The following is a 22,274-nucleotide window of genomic DNA, read 5'->3' as shown; positions in this document are numbered from 1 at the left end:
CCTGAGTTTTATTCAAATTCAGCCGTGCTTCATATCTCATGTAAACTCTATAAAAGGAGATCATATTCCATCAAAGGAGAACATGTTCTAGAGCTTAGTCGAAGCATTCTTTCTTCTCTCTTTAGTTTATTAAGGCTTTCTCTAGTTTTCTTTGCTTGCATTAGTGAGATTTAAATTTCTAGATTCAATGTTTAAGTTTAATCTTTTTAATGCAATTTAAGTTCAAGCTTCAAGTTCAAGTCTCAATTTTTTTAGATTTGTTTTTCTCTGGGTCTAGCAATTGCAGATTTAGATCATTCTAGATCTAGATCTGGTTGTTAGGGTTGGTTGAGATTCGAATCGTTTGTTCAATTCGCAAGTAAGTAACTTTCTTTATTAATCTTCTCTCCTCCCTCCATTCCCGCTTCTATCTACCCCTCCATATTCTTAATTTAAGATTTACTTTCAGCATTATTTATTGTTCTCCCTTCCCCTGGATCCTTGATCAGAGATGCCTACAGTCGTGCCTCTCTTTGGTTAAGGCTTCCTTTTCCTTTAATTGCTTTGTTTATTGCTTTGTTATTTACTTTCTGCCTATTCATTCATCATCTCGGACCACATAACCGGAGCAAGCCTACAGTCGTGCCTCTGCTTCTGGTGACGGGTGGTGTTGCATCTGCATTTTAGCTATTTCCTTTTCCTTTTATTGCTTTGTTTATTTCTTTGTTTATTGCATTGTTATTGTTTGCATTTTTTTTCCTGTCTTTTATTTATGCATTGATTGTGTTTAATTTATTTTTCATTTCAAATCGATTGCATTAGACATATAGATTAGGATCGTTTAGTTTAGTTAATTAGTTAACAAAAAAAAAAATTGAATCATTCCATTCTCGCATTACTATTAAGAAGTTCAATTCTAAGTGGCATATTTCCTTGAGATCGACCCGTTAGCTACACGATACCGTGCGCTTGCGGTTACTTTTAAATTTCACAGACAAGTTTTTGGCGCCGTTGCCGGGAAGGTATTAGTCCACTTTGTTTTTCTAATTCTTAGGTAAATCGAAGTGATTTAAAAATAAAAAAATAAAATTCAAAGATATTACTCTTAACTTGAGTAGAAACAAAAACGTATAGTAGTCCCATCTCTACTGCAGAATCCCCAGGATTCGATTGTAGGTGGCTCCGAAGACTATACGGATTCCCTTGTCATCAAACCTATAAGCGCTCGGCTATACGGCAACCTTACAGCTTTGGAATCATTGTTTCAATCTTTGTGGTGGGAAATTCATTACTTTCCCTTCGTTTTTGTTATTTTCTTTTCTTTTATTCTTTAGTACTTTATTTATTTTTTTTATTTAAAAAAAAAATTCTCATTCTTTCATAAGAGCCATTAATTGCATTAAGTGGTTAGTGCATGTGTGTCTGGACTCGTGATTCTACAAATAGAATTGTCCGAGTGTCTAACTTGACCATGGAAGGTCTACCTCCACCACCTCCACCTAAGAGTCTTAGGGATAGATTTTATCCTACCCGATCTGCACAACCTTCCTGTATACGTTTACCTGAAGTGAGGGGTAATAATTTTGAGCTCAAATCTCATTATCTATCTATGTTACCCCAATTTCATGGGCTACCTGATCAAGATGCATATTTGTTCCTTAGGGAGTTTGAGGAGGTTTGTGTCCTTATGAAGGTACAACAACTTACTGATGATGCCGTAAGACTACAGTTTGTTACCTTTGCATTAAAGGACCAAGCCAAAAAGTGGCTTTATAGCTTACCTAGGGATAGCATTATCACATGGGAACATTTACTGTTCTATTCTTGAAGAAATTCTTTCCTTTCTCTAAGACGAACAAAATAAAAAATGATATTCTTCAATTTCGTCAGAAACCCAATGAGTCCTTTGCTAAGATAATGGAGAGGTTTCAAAGCCTTCTCCAAGAATGCCCTCACCATGGTATAGAATTATGGCATTTATGCCAAATAATTTATGAGGGTATCGATTACCAAACAAAGCAACTTTTGGAATCAATGTGCCCCACAGGATTTACATCATTCACTGATGATTCCGAAGCTTGGAATTTTCTTTTAGACCTAGCAGATAGAACTAGAGAATGGGAGTCAACCTAAGAGTCTGAAAGGACTAGTAGGGGATATTTTGTTGATAGCCAAGTTCATAAGAAAGTACAAATAGATAACATTTTGAAAAAGTTAGACACTTTGGTAGTTAAAGCTGCACCACCAAGTTAAGCACATTTTATTGACAAATCTATTGCTATGTGTGCATGGTGTCAGTCTCCTACACATGTAATTGAGGAATGCCCTAGCTATTCTGGAGGCCAACATGAAAATGTCAGTGCGATGTTTCCAAACCCGTACAGTAACACATACAATCCTGGGTGGAAGAATCATCCTAACTTTTCATGGTCTCAAGGGCAAAACCAAAATGGATTAAGCAATTATTCCACACAAAATCACTTTGGTGCCCCTCAAAAGCAAAATGCCCAATTTTCTTATAATCCAAATATCCAATTCCCTCAAGCCCCAAATTTCCAGAATGCCAATTTAGCTAGGCCTGTCAATCCACCTATTGTGCCTTATATGCCTCACATTGCACAAAATCAATCATCACCAGGTTTCAACAGAGGTAACAATCCAGAGTTTTCTCGTCTCTCTTCCTTAGAGAAGAATATGGAAGTACTTTCCAGTACCTTCATGACTTCTATGCATAATATGGAAAAACAAATTTCCACTCTTGCAAGTGCTTTGTCTGAGCGAGAGAAAGGTAAAATGCCTAGCCAACCTGAGTTAAATCATAGGATTCAGATTCATCAAAGACCACCAAATCAAGTCAACCAAGTTGAATCCTCCCATTCTTCTTTAGCTTCAATTAATTCTGTGTCTGCATTGAGAAGTGGGAAAGGGTATTTAACAGGTGAGTCATATATTAATGAAAAGAGTGAGATAGTGACCACTGTGATGAGGAGAATGTTCAAGTATCTCCTAATGAGGGTTTGTTTGAGAAACCCATAGAAGTTGAGGATGAGCCAGTTGCTTTAGCAGTACCTAAGTTTGGAGAACCACTATCAGAAACTATGAGAAAAGAGCAAATTTCAAATGAGAATTCTTATGTTCCTAAGGCTCCTTATCCTAGTCGTCTAGTGAATAAGAAGAAGACTGCAACGATGTCTTCAAAAAGGTAGAAGTGAATATCCCTCATTTGGATGTCATATCTCAGATCCCCGCCTATGCAAAAGTGTTGAAAGATTTATGCACTTATAAAAGAATTACTAGCATTCCCAAAAAGGCGTTCTTGGCAGGTAACATTAGTTCCATAATTACTCAACCTGTAGCAGCCAAGTATAAGGATCCAGGGAGCCCCACCATAGCTTGTGTCATAGGCAATACACACATTGAACATGCTTTACTTGATCTTGGTGCAAGTGTAAATCTGTTGCCTTACCATGTTTATAAGCAACTAGGATTGGGAGAATTGAAAGCAACTAGAACTACTCTTCAAGTGGCAGATAGGTCAGTTAAGATTCCTAAAGGGATGGTTGAAGATGTTTTACTGAAAGTGGGAGAATTTATTTTTCCAGTTGATTTCATTGTGCTAGATACTAAACCTTTTTCAATCAAGGATGAAATCCCAATAATTTTAGGAAGACCATTTTTGGCTACTAGTAATGCATTAATCAATTGTCGAAATGGCCTCTTACGATTATCTTTTGGAAATCAAACTGTAGAGTTTAATATGTTCAGGATAGGGAAACAACCACAAATAGAAGAAGAGATCAATATGCTTGAGGAATCTTTTGATTTTCCTAATGATGTGATTACAAACTTTGAAATTGATTTTGATTTTGAATTTCAAGAATGTATGGATATGTTGGATGATGATAGTGAAACTTTCTTTTCTGAAGTCTTAAATTTTTGCACACCTTTAGAGCCTATTGAACCTCTATCCATCTCCATCACCACTCCCAAGCCCTCAATAATTGAACCCCCTCAGCTAGAATTGAAAGAGTTGCCTTCTAATTTAAAGTATGCTTTATTGGAACAAGATAATACTCTTCCTGTCCTTGTTGTCTCTGATTTAACTTCTGACAAAGTAGAAGAGTTGATCACACTGTTGAATGATAATAGAGAAGCATTGGGTTGGTTTGTCACTCATATCAAAGGTCTAAACTCTTCCATTGAAGAGCATCATATTCATCTTATGAAATATGCAAAACCTTCTAGAGAACCTCAACGTATGATGAGAATTTTCTTTAACATTGTGAATGTTTTTCTGGAGATCTTTAGAGATGATTTTTCGATTCACGGTTTTTCTTATTTGGAGTGCCTTCCCTATCATACATTGATATTGAAGATAAGACTAAAGCTTCCCATGATAAGCACATCTTGACTGAAAGGTATACCCCTCATTTGTCTTCTTTGTTTAGCATACATGCATTGAGGACATTGCATTACTTAAGTGTGGGGGGGGGGGGTTATAGCTGCGTTGTAGATTTTAACTTTGACTTTTGGTTATTATACATATTCTTTCAATTGCTATGATGTGTGAAATGAGAGTGATTTTGGTACTCATCATGAACACATAAAAACCCTGTTGAGAGGAAGGTAACTTGTATATATGTTGAGATGAAACTTTCCTTAGAAAAATAAAAGGCCCTTAACTTAAGGCGTTGAACCATCTATGAGTTTTGTGGGTCCTTGTTTCTTTGGCTAGAAGTTGAGATCAATTTTGTGTATGGCATGACAAAAGAAGAAAAAGAAAGAAAAAGGAAAAAAGAAAAAAAAAAGAGTAGAAAGTAAAAGTTGAATTCCTTGGAACTAGACAAGGCACTCCGACTAAGGAATCGAGGTGACTTGATCGAAACTCTTAGGAAGGAGATTATTGAAAAGAACTCTCGCATCACTGTCTATGTGGGCATATGTAAAGCAAAGCTACAAAGTAACTTGGGTTTCTGGTGTCTGCTCCACCATGTTATTCAAGCCAACCGTAGTGGAGTAATGTAGAGTTCACTACTCAAAAGCAAAAAAAAAAAAAAAAAAAAAAAAAAAAGAGAAATAAATACAAGTGTCATCAATGCCTTGGTAAAATTGTTTGGTCAAAAATACTTCAAAACCTTAGTCCTTGGTCCCCTTACTTTATGAGTGGTTTTGCTTAAAGGAGAGTGTACTTGAAAGATATAAGGTGAGTTTTTGATTGAGATATATGCTAAGTCTCAAGAATCAATATGGGGTAATAAAGTTCAAGTGTGTGGGATCTTAAATCATTGGTGAGAAAATTGTCATAGCTATTGATCTTGTATGAGTACTTACCAATTGTTAGAGTTAGAATTTGCAATGTTTTATTTTGAGCTAAAATTGGAATTTTGGATGTACATTCACTACAAACATCCACGAGACAAAACTCGTCCTCTAGGGGTAACCTAGTGGTTTAAAGGCCTGTTGCACATGCTAAGTGTAATCGTGATTCCTACCAAAGTGAGTTAGGATTTATTTTGTTGCACTAGTTTCTTACTTGCATTTGAAATTTCTTTAATTTTTGCTTGAGGACAAGCTTAGTTTAAGTGTGGGGGAATCTGATGATCACATTTATGTGTGAAATCTTAGGGCATAAAGCATGCATTTTATACACTTAGAGTGGAGTTACCTTGGGTTTTATGTTGTTTTTGCATATTTTAAGACTTTTCAAGATTTAAGCAAATATTTGGAGTTTTGGGCTTGAATCATGCTATTTTACACGTCAAAAAGTTCATCCAAATTCTCAAATGCGAAAATGGGCCCTATCTGGAGCATGATGGGCTAGAGATGTGTGATTATAGGGGTGTCAACGGTGCGGTTTGGAGCGGTTTCGGGCTGGGCTTAACGGTTTCGGGCTGAAAACCCCCAGCCCAAACACAGCCCATTTAAAAGATAACGGTTTCGGTGCGGTTTCGGTTTGGTGCGGTTTGGGTTCGGGTTGGTTAGCGGTTTGGGCTAACGGTTTGGATTCGGTTTGGGCTAACGGTTTGGACTAAATTAAAAATCAATATTGAAACTTATTTTTATTTTTCCTCAACTCTTTACACAAAAAACTACAATAGAGAGAGGAAGAAGACTCCAAGTAAATCTAGTGATGGCATTAGCTTGATGCCTTGATCCAAACACCCCCAACCCCAAAAAAATAAAAAATTTAGATTCTTCTATCATGTGTAGGTCAACCTTACAATCTTCACCCAATGAAATTAGATTTATATGAAGGCTCAACTTAAAATTACTTGTGATAAGAAATAGATTTGCTAGAGAGTGGTAAAATGTGAAAGTAGCTGAACTAAAATTGTAAAAGTGAAAATCCTTTACGAAACAGTGAAAGAAATTCTGCAACTAAAAGTGAAACCAGAAAGGCAGAAACGGTAAGGATTAACCAATTAAGGAATTAAGGCATTAGGTTCTTTTTTGTTTTTGGTAGAAAACTAAAGCGGTAGGTTTCTAAAATTAAATGAATAGCCAAATAGGGTTTGCTACCGTTTTGGTAAAATTTAAAAATTAAAATAATGAAAATTTTGAAATTTAAAATTTAAATTCTCAAGAATATGAAACGTGGGGTGGGTTGAAGTTGAACAATGAGTTAATGCGCCATAACTGTAAGGAATAAGGGTTTTTTTTTTGAAAAAATTTATTTATTCAAACGGGTTAATGGGCTGGGGTTCGGGCCTACCGGTTCGGGCTAGCGGGCCGCACACGGGCTGGCCCGGACCAGCCCGAAACCGTTCGAGCTGAGGGTCTTCAGCCCAAACACAGCCCATTAAGGTTCGGTTCGGGCCGGTTCGGACTGTAACGGACCGGTTTGGTCCGGTTTCAATGGTTTGGGTTGAAAATTGACACCCCTATGTGATTATGGGCCAACTCCAAAATATTGAAGAGATAAAGAAGGCAAATCTGATCTACGGCTGGGATTTTAAATCAAATCTACAGAGATATTATTGAGAGAGTCCAAATGGAAAAGAGTCCTTGCATACCTCAATATCTTATTTCCTATCTTGGATTTAATTAAAGAAAGAAAAAGAGGAAAAAGAATTATATTCAGAAAGAAAAAGAGGAAAAATCCCGTTTTTGAATGCCTCTGTCCAGTTTCGATCAAACCCTTCATTGAACGGTCATCCGATGTCCGATCATTCTGATTTTTGGAGTAGAGCTTCACGACTACTTAAACCTCAAATCCAACGGTGGAATTATGCATCTGATCTCTCTAAGTTGGCGTGATTACTACGTCAAAACCCTAATTGGCTGAGTCAGATAGAAACCCTGAGTTTTATTCAAATTCAGCCGTGCTTCATATCTCATGTAAACTCTATAAAAGGAGATCATATTCCATCAAAGGAGAACATGTTCTAGAGCTTAGTAGAAGCATTCTTTCTTCTCTCTTTAGTTTATTAAGGCTTTCTCTAGTTTTCTTTGCTTGCATTAGTGAGATTTAAATTTCTAGATTCAATGTTTAAGTTTAATCTTTTTAATGCAATTCAAGTTCAAGCTTCAAGTTTCAATTTTTTTAGATTTGTTTTTCTCTGGGTCTAGCAATTGCAGATTTAGATCATTCTAGATCTAGATCTGGTTGTAAGGGTTGGTTGAGATTCGAATCATTTGTTCAATTCGCAAGTAAGTAACTTTATTAATCTTCTCTCCTCCCTCCATTCCCGCTTCTATCTACCCCTCCATATTCTTAATTTAGGATTTACTTTCAGCATTATTTATTGTTCTCCCTTCCCCTGGATCCTTGATCAGAGATGCCTACAGTCATGCCTCTCTTTGGTTAAGGCTTCCTTTTCCTTTAATTGCTTTGTTTATTGCTTTGTTATTTACTTTCTGCCTATTCATTCATCATCTCGAACCACATAACCGGAACAAGCCTACAGTCGTGCCTCTGCTTCTGGTGACGGGTGGTGTTGCATCTGCATTTTAGCTATTTCCTTTTCTTTTTATTGCTTTGTTATTTACTTTCTGCCTATTCATTCATTATCTCGGACCACATAACCGGAGCAAGCCTACAGTCGTGCCTCTGCTTCTGGTGACGGGTGGTGTTGCATCTGCATTTTAGCTATTTCCTTTTCCTTTTATTGCTTTGTTTGTTTCTTTGTTTATTGCTTTGTTATTGTTTGTATTTTTTTTCTTGTCTTTTATTTATGCATTGATTGTGTTTAATTTATTTTTCGTTTCAAATCGATTGCATTAGACATATAGATTAGGATTGTTTAGTTTAGTTAATTAGTTAACAAAAAAAAATTGAATCATTCCACTCTCGAATTACTATTAAGAAGTTCAATTCTAAGTGGCATATCTCCTTGAGATCGACCCGTTAGCTACACGATACCGTGCGCTTGCGGTTACTTTTAAATTTCATAGACAGTTACGACCTTATAACAAAAACAAGCTGCAATATCGCTCTAGGCAATGCATTTTTCTTGGATACAACAACTCACACAAGGGATATGTATGTTATGATTCAACTCTTGGCCGATCCTACATCTCTAAACATGTAATTTTTTATGAAACTAAGTTCCCTTCGCAACTCAACCTCCCAACCACCCTTCCCGCTCTCACTCCACTCCCACCATAGTTACAACTGATATTCTCTTTTCAAATACAAATTCAAATTTTGAAATCTCCCATCCCACCTAAAATTACAATTCAAATTCAAAATTTGAATTTTCCCACCCCACCCAAACTTATAATACAAATTCAAATTTTGAACTCTCCTTTCCCATTTGAAATTCAAATTCAAATTCAAAATTTGAAAATTTTGAAACTCTATCTCAACCTCTCACGGCACTCGAAAGCCTAGCCCACAACCCACCTGAAAACTTAGCCCGAAACCCACTCGAAACCCTAGCCCATAACCCACCTCCACCATCCCAACCAACTCAATCTCAACCTTACCATGTGCAAACCTAATCCAAAATGGATCATCCTAAACCCATATCTAAATTGAACCTCTTAGCCACCTCTCTTGCTGATAATCCTGAAACCCAACTCACCTCATATACCACTACCAGTAAAGACCCCAAATTGAGGCTTGCTATGAGCAATGAATTTGATGTTGTCTTACATAATGGTACTTGGAGTCTAGTTCCTCATCAGCCCCACATGAATTTGGTTGGAAATAAATGGGTTTATAGAATCAAACGAAACAGTTATGTCTCTGTTTCACATTATAAGGCTCATTTGATTTCCAAGGGATTTTATCAATGTGAAGCAATTGATTATTTTGACATTTTAGTGCCATTGTCAAACCTACTACTATACGCTTGATTCTATCACTTGCAACTGCCCAAGGATGGACTCTTCGTCAATTAGATGTTCAGAATGCATTTTTAAATGGTGAATTATCTGAAGAGGTGTACATGGTTCAACCATAGGGTTTCATTGATCCAGAGAGACCTACTTATGTATGTCACCTTCAGAAAGCTTTATATGGTTTAAAACAGGCCTCATCGGCTTGGCAGTTCTTTATTCACTTTGGGATTCTCACTGTCCTCATCTAACATGGCACTATATTTTCATACTTCAACAATCAAACAATCTATCTTCTTGTATATGTGGACAACATTGTCCTCACTAGATCTAGCTCTTCCTAGGTTAATTCTGTCATTACAGCCATTGGCAAGGAATTTGCCATACAAAATCTCGGTGACTTAAACTACATACTTTTTAGGGGTCGAGGTCACTCGCTCATCTCATGGTTTACATCTCTGCCAGTCAAAATATTCTTCAGATCTTTTGCGAAAGACCAATATGCATGAAGCCAAATCAGTAGCAACCCCGACCTCCATCACCAAAGCAACCTTTGAGGAACCTTCCCTCTATATCCGTCCCAGTATAGAAGTATAGCGGGTGCCCTTCCAGTATTTGACTCTCCCCGATATAGCATTTGTTGTCAATAGGGTTTGTCAATATATGTATCGCCCTACAATTGATGATTGGACTGTAGTTAAACGAATTCATCGTTATCTAAAAGAGACCCATCCCATGGGATTCTATTTCGGCCCATATCTAATCTTTCTCACTGCCTTTAGTGACGCCGACTGAGCCGGTTCAACTACTGATCAACGATCTACAAGTGGCTATTGTGTCTACTTGGGCCCTAACTTGATCTCTTGAAATTCCAAGAAACAACCCACTGTGGCCCACTCCTCTAAATAATTTGAGTACAAAGGGGTTGCTAATGCTACCGCTGAGTTGATATGGTTATGTTAGCTATTACGTGAACTTGACGTTGTCACTTTTTCACCAACTCCATACTGCGATAATATTAGAGCTACTTACCTTGCTGTTAATCCGATTTTTCATGCACGAATCAAACACATTGAGATTGGCTATCATTTTGTGCGCAAACAAGTCGCCACAAAAAATCTTTCACTCCAATTCGTTCCCACAGGAGACCAAATCGCAGACATTATCATCAAAGACTTGTTTGCTCCAAGATTCAAAATTTTAAAATCCAAGTTCACTGTCTGTTCTCAACCAATGACCTTGAGGGAGAATGTAAATGATAAGCCTCTGAATTCGAATTCAAATCCATCATAACTAATTCTATTCTCGATTGATCTTATCTCCAGCAGATCAAAAAGAGTTTGAGTTATGGTTAAAGTGTCAACAAGTTGTAATTCAAATTCAAAATTTTGAATTGTAATTCAAATCATATTAATATACATCTCCCACTCACAAATTTGAGTATGGAAGAATTCTCTCTCAAACGAAATTCTAACTGAGAAAAAGAAATCCTTTTTCTTTATGCATTTATATAAATTTTGGGTAAAGGTTAAGTGGTCTAGTTGTATCTTTAGAATATTAAATATGGCATATCCAATAGTGCTGAAATCTCGAAATATGTAAAACCCAAAACCCCTTCTGTAATTTTTTTTTTTTATCCAAAATGAAGTTGGCCTAATGGCAAACAAATCCTTCAAAATCTAGTGAAAAATATGTAATCTTTAAAAAGAAAAAAGCTGTTGAAAAGGCAAGTGAATATGCCAATATGGGGGAGGCTATATGTCACACCCCACCCGCCGGTCTCGGTTACCCGCCCAACAACCCGTGGGAGTGATCCGTCACAGGATCCACGGTTTAGTCTATCAACAATAATAAATACAAATATAGACAATCAAGAGCAATAAATGTTCAATAAATGAATTAAAGAATTACAGGAGTCCAAATACTCCAATAACAATAATAAATGAAAGAATAATGAATAAAACGAATATGAGTTCAGCGGAAGCAATCAAAAGATTATATCAGTTTCTTTCCAGTTTCCTTTTCTAAGGTTAAATAGTGTTTTTCATGAATTTCAAGATAGGGTGTCCTCCAGTTCTTCTCCATTCACTGAGCGAACTTTCTAACCACTTTTCGTCTCTGACCATCAATAGGTGCGATAAGCGCACTCCATGCACCCGCAGGAGCTCCCGCACAAGCTATTTCCATTTCCAACTGCCGGTGCCACATCCTCTTCATACGGAATGGTTCCTTCATAGGAAACCAGTCCATCTTCTGGTACAATTCCTTCTTCTGTGCAGGCTAATAAACATATACAAAATAAATGAGTGAGTTCTAAAGAACTCAGTAAGAACAATTACAAATCCCATCAATTATCCAACAAGCATAAATGCATAAATGATATGAATGAGTGCAAAGTATGAATGATATTATGATTTCTAACTATGCAGGTCTCTAACAGCTGACATGCTTTAAGATATACACCAGCTCTCCTCTGGGTAAGTCTAGCCACATTGATCCGGCAAGGACTGGTTACCTCTGTGGGGATCCTGGGCAAAAGGAAAAGTCCACACCTGACTCTTAAACCATGGCTGGGGTTAAGTCAACACTCTCTCACCACGACCATTGGTAATGAGTACTGGCGCATGTCGGGGTTTCTAATCCAATGCAAAATCATATTGGTAACATGTCTACATGAAGTCCAGATACATCCCCTATGGCACCAACCAACTTGGTTCAGTATCCTTCGCAACCTAGGAATGAGAATCCTCACGGACTGGCTACCGCTGTTGAATTCCACTCCTTAGATCATCCACATATTATTGGGGCAGAAGCTCTCAAGACTCCTCACGACACCCGGTCCGTTCCTTAGACGTCCATGAGCCCAACCCTAACATATGCAACCCTACCATTTATATGACTAACAGTGGACCAACGTCACATCACTGTCATCACGGGTCACTCGGTTTCAATCCCCCTACCGAAAGGGTAGTAGCATGTGGGGTACCTAGCCATGCAATTCTAGACTCTACTAATAATGTCATCAAACACAGTCATGACAGTGCTGGAGACATCAGTAGGCATGTGTCCCATTCCACAGCTTTCTGATATCCCAAGCTAAGATATCCCAAAGGAATACCTCATCCATCAGAACCTCACACTATGTATCATCAGTATATTACAATCATAACCAACAAAGTATATATGTAAACAAGACAAACAGCAGTAATATAACAAGATTAATATATAAGACATGACTACAACAGCATATATAAAGAAATTCTAATTCTAACAGACACTGGACTAGCATGTTCAAGTCTATTCATAAGATAGGATTGAATGTCCTTACCTGCATACAAGTAAATTATCCGTAAAAAGAGATCCGTAAACTATTACAAGACTTTCTTTTCAAACAGAGTATACCTAAACACAGGGTTACAATAATATATAAGTTAATTGAATCAAGGTGGATCAAAACCAAAAGTCAATTGGTCACTATTTACCAGCCGGTCGCTCGTGCCGGTTGCTTAGGTTGAGCGACCGCCACTGGTGACCGCCCCAAAAAAGGAGAGTTTCAACCCGAAACTCAGGCTTCTAATCACCCGTTTTCAATCCGGATTTCGAGTGATCATGACCTAAATCTCGAATCTAACACTCCTAAAGCCAAAGGGTGAAGGAATCCTAACAATTACCATCATTGGATTACCAAGAACTCTCCCCTTGACTGGATTATCCTTTTCACGAAAGCAAGGTTTCGTTTTCGGATGAATCGCCTCTAGAAGATTGGAAAGAGAGTCACAATTGAATCAAAAGGGTAACCACAATGATCAGGGGATGGGTTGATACGAAATTGAAAGACAAAGGAGATAAAGGATGAAGGGTGAATCCATTACCTCACGTCAGAACACCAGAAAAAGGGAAGGACTGATCTCCAGATCACTGCCAACACTTCAGATCCACTTTCGGCACTTCTCCACAGCCGTCTGACCTCCAAAAACAGTAACCACGAATAAAATATTCGTAAGTTGGGCGAGGGTTACCTTTTATGAAGTCAGGGGGCAAAATAGGGTAAAACCCCGAAAACAGACTGGGCGGTTGCTCCAGGCGGTCGCTTGGTTTAATCGACCGCCATTAGCAACCGCCCCCATGTAATTTTCCATACAATGGTGCTTTTTCTAGGGGATTGATATCCAAGTACAACCTAGCCCTAAAGAAAAGATGGGGGAGATCTTACCTTCATTCCGGACATCTCCGAACAACACTTGGCTTCCAGAAGACCAACTACCATGCAAGGCAGGCTCTTCAGACAGGAGATCCAGATCCATGGGTTCAGGGTATGGATCATGGACTTCTATCCGGACACTCCACAACTTTACCCGACTAGACCTTCTCTCGGACCTGCAATATGGATCTCGGGTTAGAAATACGGGGGTTGTTACACTATATGCTTCGATTTGAGTCTAAAATTTGACGTGTGATCAACCCTAATATTTGTGGAAATTTTTTTTGGCTTCCTAAAGCTTTACGTCAAAAAGATATTTACCATGAAAATTCTACAAGAGAATACAAAATTTCCATAAATGACAACTGCCTTGACTTTCCTATATCTTCATGTCAATTCTTGTTACGATTAAATTTTCGAGTTTCACCTCTCAAGATTTTCTTTCTGTGGTCTTGCATTCTCACTGGAAAGTAGAGCAGCAATTTGTATTGTTCTTATAGCCAACCATGTGGCAGGTTATGCTACCTTCAAAATAGATGGTTAAGGTTCTCCACAAAAAAGAGTTATTTTTACTAAATTAACTCTTAAATATGTTTTCGTCAGAGATACAAAATTCAAATTTTAGGAAAACTAGGAGCATGATAGGAAATAATTTGTCTACAACATTCTAAATGGGAGCTTCAGGTCCTTTTTGGTGAACACTCTTTTCTAAGTCATTTGAATTGTACTTTTCAACCCTTGTATTTTCAATTATATTCTCTTTGACTATGATTGTCTAACTTAATATACAATTGAGGGGGTAGTTTTCGTATTTAAAAACTTGAGGTTTGAAGAAGAGTTGAAATTTAGCTTACATGGTAGTCGTAAATAGAAGCATTCCACTCTTTCCTATGTTTTTCCAAGTAAAAAGCTAATTTGTTGGTATTATGTCAAATCTGGGGAAATAATATAAGTAAGTCATTTTACAACTCTTAAGGAATATTCAATTAAAGGAAACCTGTGAATCTGCCGCTACAACAGTGTAGCATAATCAAATGGCTTCTCAGCATTGTTGTTGTTAGAGGACAAAGAAAAAGATAACCAAAAGCTGAATCCCTTCTTCATATATTTGAACACATTCCTTTCTTCTTCTTCTTTTCCCCTTCAAAATTCAATCCCCAAAACTCATCAGCTGGAGACTATGACATAGACAAGAAGAGGAACTTGATGGGAGCAGACGAAGCAAATAAGAAATGAGAAAGCATTAGGAAGTTAGAATTGGCTAGAACTTACTTAGTAAAATAGTTTGGTACTTGAGAAATTTTCTTGGTAAAATAGTTTGGTAGCTTTGAAATAAGCTTCTATTTATTTAATAAAGTTTGGTTGCCAAACAAATCACAGACCATCACATCACATTCCAATTTTTTGGGCCTCATTCATCTAGTGGAGCAAGACCAAGGGAGATTCAACATTTAACACCAACAAAGATGTTGATCAGCTGCAATTTTTTCCTGTTTGTTGCTATACCAAACTTCCCTCATATATAAATTAAACATCCCCCCTTTTACCCAACTCATAGCATTCTTTACTTCAGTTCCACCAGTATGCAAGCGATTTTATTGTTTGGACTTCTGATAGTAGCATACTTCAGTGTGAGAAAATAGATATCTTCCTATTCTCTTTTTATTTGAATGTGGTTATTTCTTCTTTTCATTTTACTTTTATTATTTGATTTTTATTTAACCCTTCCCCCTAACAAATGAAATTATAGGGTTCTCGAGCTGAACATGGTTTCTTACAATATTGGGAAGAGCATATTGGTCTTCCACACCCTCCACAATGGTTAGTGGAAAAGGCTTCTCCGTTAGGCCTCCATCAGATTGCATCATTTTTGAAACTAATGGAGAAAAATGAATTGGATTCTCACTTGCATTCATTCTGCAAGCAAGCTAATGTTGCTTGTTCTACAAATGCACAAGTGAAGAAGATAGCGGATGACATATACACAACCCCGGCCGCCAGAGCCCAGTGGAATGATGCCAAACTAAAATATGATGGCCTTCCCATTAAATCCTCCTTAGTTTCCCAAGGAGGAGGATTGCTGTTTTTCAGAAAGTCTATGGTGAAAGAGGGAGGTTTCATGCTTATGCCTGATCTAAGGGACCCAATACCATATAAATCATTCTTACCACGACCTCTAGCATCAAAAATCCCGTTTTCTCTAGCTCGTATCAAAGAATTGAAAAAGATTTTTGGTGTGGAGGATGAGTCCAGCACATATGGATATATTCAAAACACTCTTAAGATATGTGAGAAGAGCCCCAACCAAGGGGAGCAATGCACTTGTGAAACTTCCGTTGAGGATCTCATTGATGTTGTTGCTCAGAAATTAGGTAATCATGTAGGCATATGGAGTACTGAGAGCGCTGGAGGATCTTATGAGAATGTCACAATTGGAGCTGTGAGACTTGTGTATGAGAACCTATTTGAACCACCAATCATTTGCCACAGTCAGCCATTTCCATTTCAAGTCTATTATTGCCATGTTTTACAGAAAGTGAAAATATACGTGGTTGATATACAGGCTCAGAAGAAGATGAATCGAGTAATCATGGCATGCCATTATGATACATCGGATTGGAACCCAAATCATTTTGCTTTCAAGCTCTTGGGTTTTGGCCCAGGCCAAATTGAAGTATGTCATTGGGTAAATGAAAATGGAATTGTATGGACAAAAGCTCTAGGATAAGCAACATGTTAGGAATTCTATTATCTACTAGTTCTCTTATTTTTACTTTTGATGAAGCTCTACCAGTTCTCTTGTTTGTATTACATGTTAATTCTGTTGCTATTTGTAAAAGACTTGCTCGTGATTGAAGTAATTGGCTTAATCATTCATGTAATAGGTTGTAAATTTATATATAGTAGTGGGAGTTTTCACTCCATGGGAGTCTTTATAGTAGTTACATGAGATTGGGTATAGTAGTTACATCATACTTAAATTGGGTAACGTGTTGGAGAAGGTATGTGTTACAAGGTAGATTAGATAAAGTAGAACTGATCAAGAGAGATTTGGATCAGGTGAAACTCATGGTTGAGATAAGGTGAAATTCAAGAAGATTGGGTAAGGTGGGACTTAAAGACCCAATTATTCACATTTCACTAAGTTGGTTAATACCCTCTCCCAAACTGATGGGACTATTCGTCACATTGAGTTTGGTTTATAACTTCTTGAACCATGGTGCAATTAAGCCTTTGGTGAATAAATCTGCAATTTGATCATGAGTGGAGATGTACTGCACCTACAAATCCTTGTGAGTCACATAGTTCTGAATAAAATGATAATCCACTTCAATGTGCTTCATCCGTGCATGAAAAAAAGGATTGGCTGCAAGACTGGTAGCACCTATATTATCACACCAGATGAGTGGTACATTGCGGATGAAGATGCATAAATCCTTAAGAAGTTGACAAATCTAGGATAATTCGCCAGTAGTGACAACAAGGGCACACTACTCAAACTCTGTACTTGAGTGTGAAACAACAAGTTGTTTCTTTGCTAGCCAAGATATTAGGTTTGGCACTAGATAAATATAGTATCTAGTGATAGATCATATGTATCAACATCTCCCACGCAATCAGCATTGGAATAACCAGTAATGGGAAATGGTCAGCCCTTGGTGATTAGAAGTCCTTGATTTATAGTCCCTTTAAGATATCGTAGTATTCGTTTAACATACTTGATTAACCGAGTAAGTAATGTTAGGCCGTGTGAGAGTCAAATATTGTAGAGCACCAACTGTGCTTTTATAAAGGGTAACATTATCATAGGAATCAGCATCATGGGCAAACAGCTTGGAACCAACAGTCGTAGGAGAAGCCATTGGTTTTGCTTCTGTCATTTTTGTTCTTGCTAATATCTAAAATATATTTTGACTGAGAGAGATGAAGATTGGAAGAGGTACGTGTGGCATGAACTCCCAAAAAATGATGGATGTTGCCAAGATTCTTCATAGCAAATTTAGTCCCTAAGCTATGGAGGTGAGATTCTATTGATCCAAATGAGTTACTTGTGAGTATAATATCATCAACATAGAGTAGAAGGTACATCCGTATATTGGATTGATTGTAACAAACAATGATGAGTCTGTGGTAGATGCATAAAATCCTAGCCCCTAAAGAAATGTGGTGAATCGTTGGAACCTAGCACGTGGTGCTTGTTTGAGACCATAAATCATGTTGTGTAAGCAACATACATGATTGGGGTATTTAACATGAGTCAACAAATCCCTGTAGTAGGGTCAACTTCTTCATCCAAAATACCATGGAGAAAAGCATTGGTAACATCCAGTTGATTACTTCGCTAATTGTTGCTCACTGCAATTGATAAGACGTTGTGAACAATGGTTGGTTAAACAACTGGGTTGAAGGTATTATCATAATCAAAACCAGCTTTGCCACTAATCGTGCCTTGAATTGATCAACGGTGCCATCAGATTTTTGTTTGACACGATACACCCATTTGCACCCCACCACGTTATATGTTGGCTTTCATGGGACAAGAGACCATATCCCATTACGAAGAAGAGCAGCAAATTCCGATGACATTGCAAAATGCCAATCTAGTGATTTATTTTCTTCTGAAAAACAACTTGGTGCCACCAGTACAGATGCTTCAAGGCCATTATAAGAGGATACTTTCAAGCACATAGCACCTTGGCTTTCCCTGTTCCATCCTTTGACTGAGTAATCATTGAGTGGGTGTTGGTGTTGGTGGTGGTTGGTTTAGATCTAGGTGCAATGGTGGATGAAGGAATGGTGTTGGGTGAGGAAACTGTGGTGGATGATGGAACATGGTAGAACTAGGTGCATTTGTAGAGTTGTGAGGTATTACATGATTGGTTGTATTTGTGGGTGGGGTAGGGGGTATGGAGGTGGGTATATTTGGCGGTGAAGAATTAACAACAGAGGGCCCACAAAGGTTTAGTTGGGTTGGGTCAAAGGTATGGGAATTGAAGTTGTGCCAAGTTGAACCCAAGTAAACCTGTGTTCTCTAGGAGCCACTATTAAGGGTTTTTGTCTGGTGCGAAATGGGAATGTCTTTTAATCAAATACAACATGCCGTGAATTATACAATTTTTCATTAGTGCGGGTTATAGCATCGATAACTATGATGATTTAAGTTTTACCCAATAAAAAATGCAATGCGCACTTGTCCAATTTATCTTTTTAATATGGCCGCAAATATGTATATGAAGCACATCCAAACACCCACTGAAATTGGTAGTTAGGGTACCTTTCAAAAATAATTTCATAAGGACTACGTATTGTTGAAATCTTGAGAGAATCCTAACTTATGTCCTGTGTGACATAGCAGGGCTTTATTAATAGTAAGAGTTATGAATGAGAAAGTACAATGTTCCCCAATGTGGGACTAAAAAACATAAAATAAAGACTCTTTAATAGACCAAACTTCCAACTGGACTCAAACTCCTAAGTTATGACTTACATATGACTTACAACACTCTCCCTCAAGTTGGTGCATAGATATCTATCGTGCCCAACTTGCTAACAATACTACTAATCAACTTGACACTCAAACTTTTTGTGAATATATCAACAAGTTACTTGGGAGAGGTAACAAAAGAAATTTGAACCAGACTGAACCTTTTCTTTAATAAAATGTCTATCAATTTTCACATGTTTGGTCCTATCATGCTGAATTGGATTATGGGCAATGCTGATGGTTGATTTGCTGTTAGAATATAGCCTTGTACGTCCTTCAGGTATGCTCCAAGTTCTTGAAGAAGACCCTTCAACCATAACACTTCACTATTACCTTGAGCTAAGGCTCTAAAAATTCTGCTTCAACACTTGACCAAGCCACTACAACCTGTTTTTTGCTCCTCTAGGACACCAAGTTACCTCCACTAATTACAATAGCCAGAGGTAGACCTCCTGTCATCCGGACATCCAGCCCAATCTGCATCAATGTATGTTTCAACTCTAAGATGTCTTTGAGAAGACATTAAAATACCTTTACCTAGAGATACCTTCAAATACCTCAAGATACGATACTGCATTAAGATGTGAAAAATAAGGATCATGCATGTAATGACTTACAAGGCTGACTTCGAAGGTGATATATGATCTAGTATATGACAAATAAATCACCTTTCCAACTAATTTTTGGTAGCTGGTTTTATCAACTGGTTCTCCTTCCTTAGCTTTCAAGTGATGATTAGGCTCCATTGGGGTCTCTACAAGTCTACATCCAACCATTCCAATCTCTTCTAATAGGTCGAAGGTGTACTTTCTCTAAGAGAGTGAGACACCATTATTAGAGTAGGCCAACTCTAACCCAAGAAAGTACCTAAGTCTGCCCATATCTTTTATCTCAAACTCTGTCCCCAAGAATGTCTTCAAGGCTCTAATTTCCTCTTCATCGTTTCCTGTGATGACTATATCATCCACATATACAAGGAGTATTGTAGTATGACATTTATCCCACTTGATAAATAGCATATGGTCTGCATTACTTTGCTTGTAGCCATAGGAGATCATTGCTTTGTGAAATCTTCCAAACCATGCCCTACGAGATTGCTTTAGACCATATAGAGCTCTCTTTAACCTGCACACTTTCCCATGGGTCTCTAAACTAAAATAACCAAGGGGCACATCCATATATACTTCTTCCTTCAGCTCTCCATGTAGGAAAGCATTCTTCACAATTAATTGTTGAAGACTCCACCCTTGGTTTACAACACATGAGAGACCAACCCAAACAATATTCATCTTAGCAAGAGGAGCAAATGTCTCTTGGTAGTCAATGCCATAGGTTTGAGTAAAGCTCTTGGCTACCAAAATTGCTTTATATCTGTCAATGGTCCCATATGCTTTGTGTTTTATTACAAAAATCCATTTGCATGCAACAGTTTTCTTCCTTGCAAGCAAGGATACTAGATCCCATGTCTTATTTTTTTCCCAAGGCTTGTGTTTCCTCATCCATAGCTTTCTTCTAGTCTAAGTGAGACATTGCGTCCTACAATGAATTAGGGATAGAGGCGGAAGACAAAGAGGAAATAAAGCTCTGAAATTCTAGGGATAGGGAATGATATGACACATGGTTAGAAATGGGTGTTTGGTGCAAATGCGTGGCTGTTTTCTTAATGCAATGGGAAATCAAGATCAGAGACAGACTCATCAGGAGGAATGGTTGCTTCAGGACTAGGATCTGGTGCTTCCAATTGTTGTGGCTTAGAGGAGGGTTTTTTCTTCCTTTGGTAGGTCTTCAAAGGAGATCTTGATCTGGTGCTTCCAAGTTGTGAGCTACATTCACAACTTGGTTTGAATTGATTGAAGCACTAGAATCTCAATTTGGCGACCACAGCGGGAAAGAAGATAATGTGATTGGATCGCAGTCATTGGCAGTGGAGCAATTGAAAGCAGAGAACCACAATGTAGCTCCAGTCTATGAAGGGATCACCAAAAATTCAAGCAATGTTGCAGTAGTGGTTTGAGTAGAGTACCACGAGGATATCAATGGAGAGATGGTGCAGACAAATCCTAGATGAGCAAGGAAATCGCCGGTGGTGGTAAGGAATTCGATGAAGGTGATTTCGTACCAACAGATTCACTTGAGGAGACTAACGAGAAGAATTGGTTGGTAGATCCTCCGTATCGCAAGGACGTCACAAGGAACTTGGTCTCAAGAATCAAACACCCTCTTAGTATGAATCACCCTATAGAGGAATTGCTCTTGGAGTGCATGAACGGGTGTCCGGATAGAATGGATCCAATTACAGGAATTCTTCTAGTTGTTGCCTATTGTTCCATGCTTGAAGCTAAAGCTGATGGGGTAAATGGTGATTCAAGCAGCGACATTACCTTGGTGGATCGAGCAATGTGCTCTAAGAATGAAAAGAAACTACATTTGGTCGATAGCTAGACTGTGTAGGAGATTGACAAACTGAGTACAGAAGTTGCTGAACCACTTACTTGTTCATGTTCCATGGGTGATTCCCTTTAATAGACATGTAACATTCACATGATGACATGAAATCTATTTTATTTGTTCGTTGATGCAAATTATGGAAAGTCAATGATATATGTCTTTATGTATTGAACAAAAATGCATAGGATTGGATGCCAGCTTAATGACTTGATTGAATTGCTTGAATTAGAATGCTGATAGTATTCTTGAACTATTAATCATGAATTTGAAATGATGCTCATGCTTGTTAAATGTAGAATTGTCATGCTCTCATATTTAAATGATTGAATTGCATGAACTGTGTTCAGATGAGACTGAATGATGATTGAAATGAAAAAGATACATTGAGATAGATAGAGCATGGTAACGCAATGCTGAATTGAATATGATAAGAGTAAAAGAAAAAGAAATGAAAATGTAATGGCTTCTGTAAGTCCTGGTGCTTAATGTACCCAAATGGGAGGGCATGAAGCAAACTAAAAAGTGAAAAGATTGAGTCTGTGCCGATGGCAATCCATGAGGTGTACAAGGCTTTGTGCCTAGAAGCCACTTCGGTGGTGAAGGGATAGAAGCCACTTTGGTGGTGAAGAGACAGAAGCCACTTCGGTGGTGAAGAGAAATGTATATCCTCTGGATTTTCCTAGGCTCAAGACTATAATGTCAGAGTAACTGAAATGAAAATAAATGAAAGGAACATTGAAATGCATAATGTTATATGACTTTGATGTGATAATTGATGCATGATGAATTGCCTGACTTACTTACATGGTTGTCTATATTGCTTACTGGGCCGCAAAGCTCACTATTGAAAATGTTGATAGGTCCTCAGATACGTGATAA

At 37.8% G+C, this 22,274-nt stretch overlaps 1 pseudogene; it reads left to right on the top strand.

Annotated features, from left to right (window-relative positions):
* Positions 1-15,341: 15,341 nt before the first annotated feature.
* Positions 15,342-16,190, top strand: LOC149015972 (polygalacturonase-1 non-catalytic subunit beta pseudogene; annotated as a pseudogene).
* Positions 16,191-22,274: the final 6,084 nt, after the last annotated feature.

This window comes from Hakea prostrata, chromosome 5, assembly GCF_041222555.1.
Source record: "Hakea prostrata isolate BN-2017 chromosome 5, UWA_Hpros_2, whole genome shotgun sequence".
NCBI classification, from domain to species: Eukaryota; Viridiplantae; Streptophyta; class Magnoliopsida; order Proteales; family Proteaceae; genus Hakea; species Hakea prostrata.
Note: the sequence above shows the minus strand (reverse complement) of the source record. Positions and strands in the feature narration are given on the sequence as shown.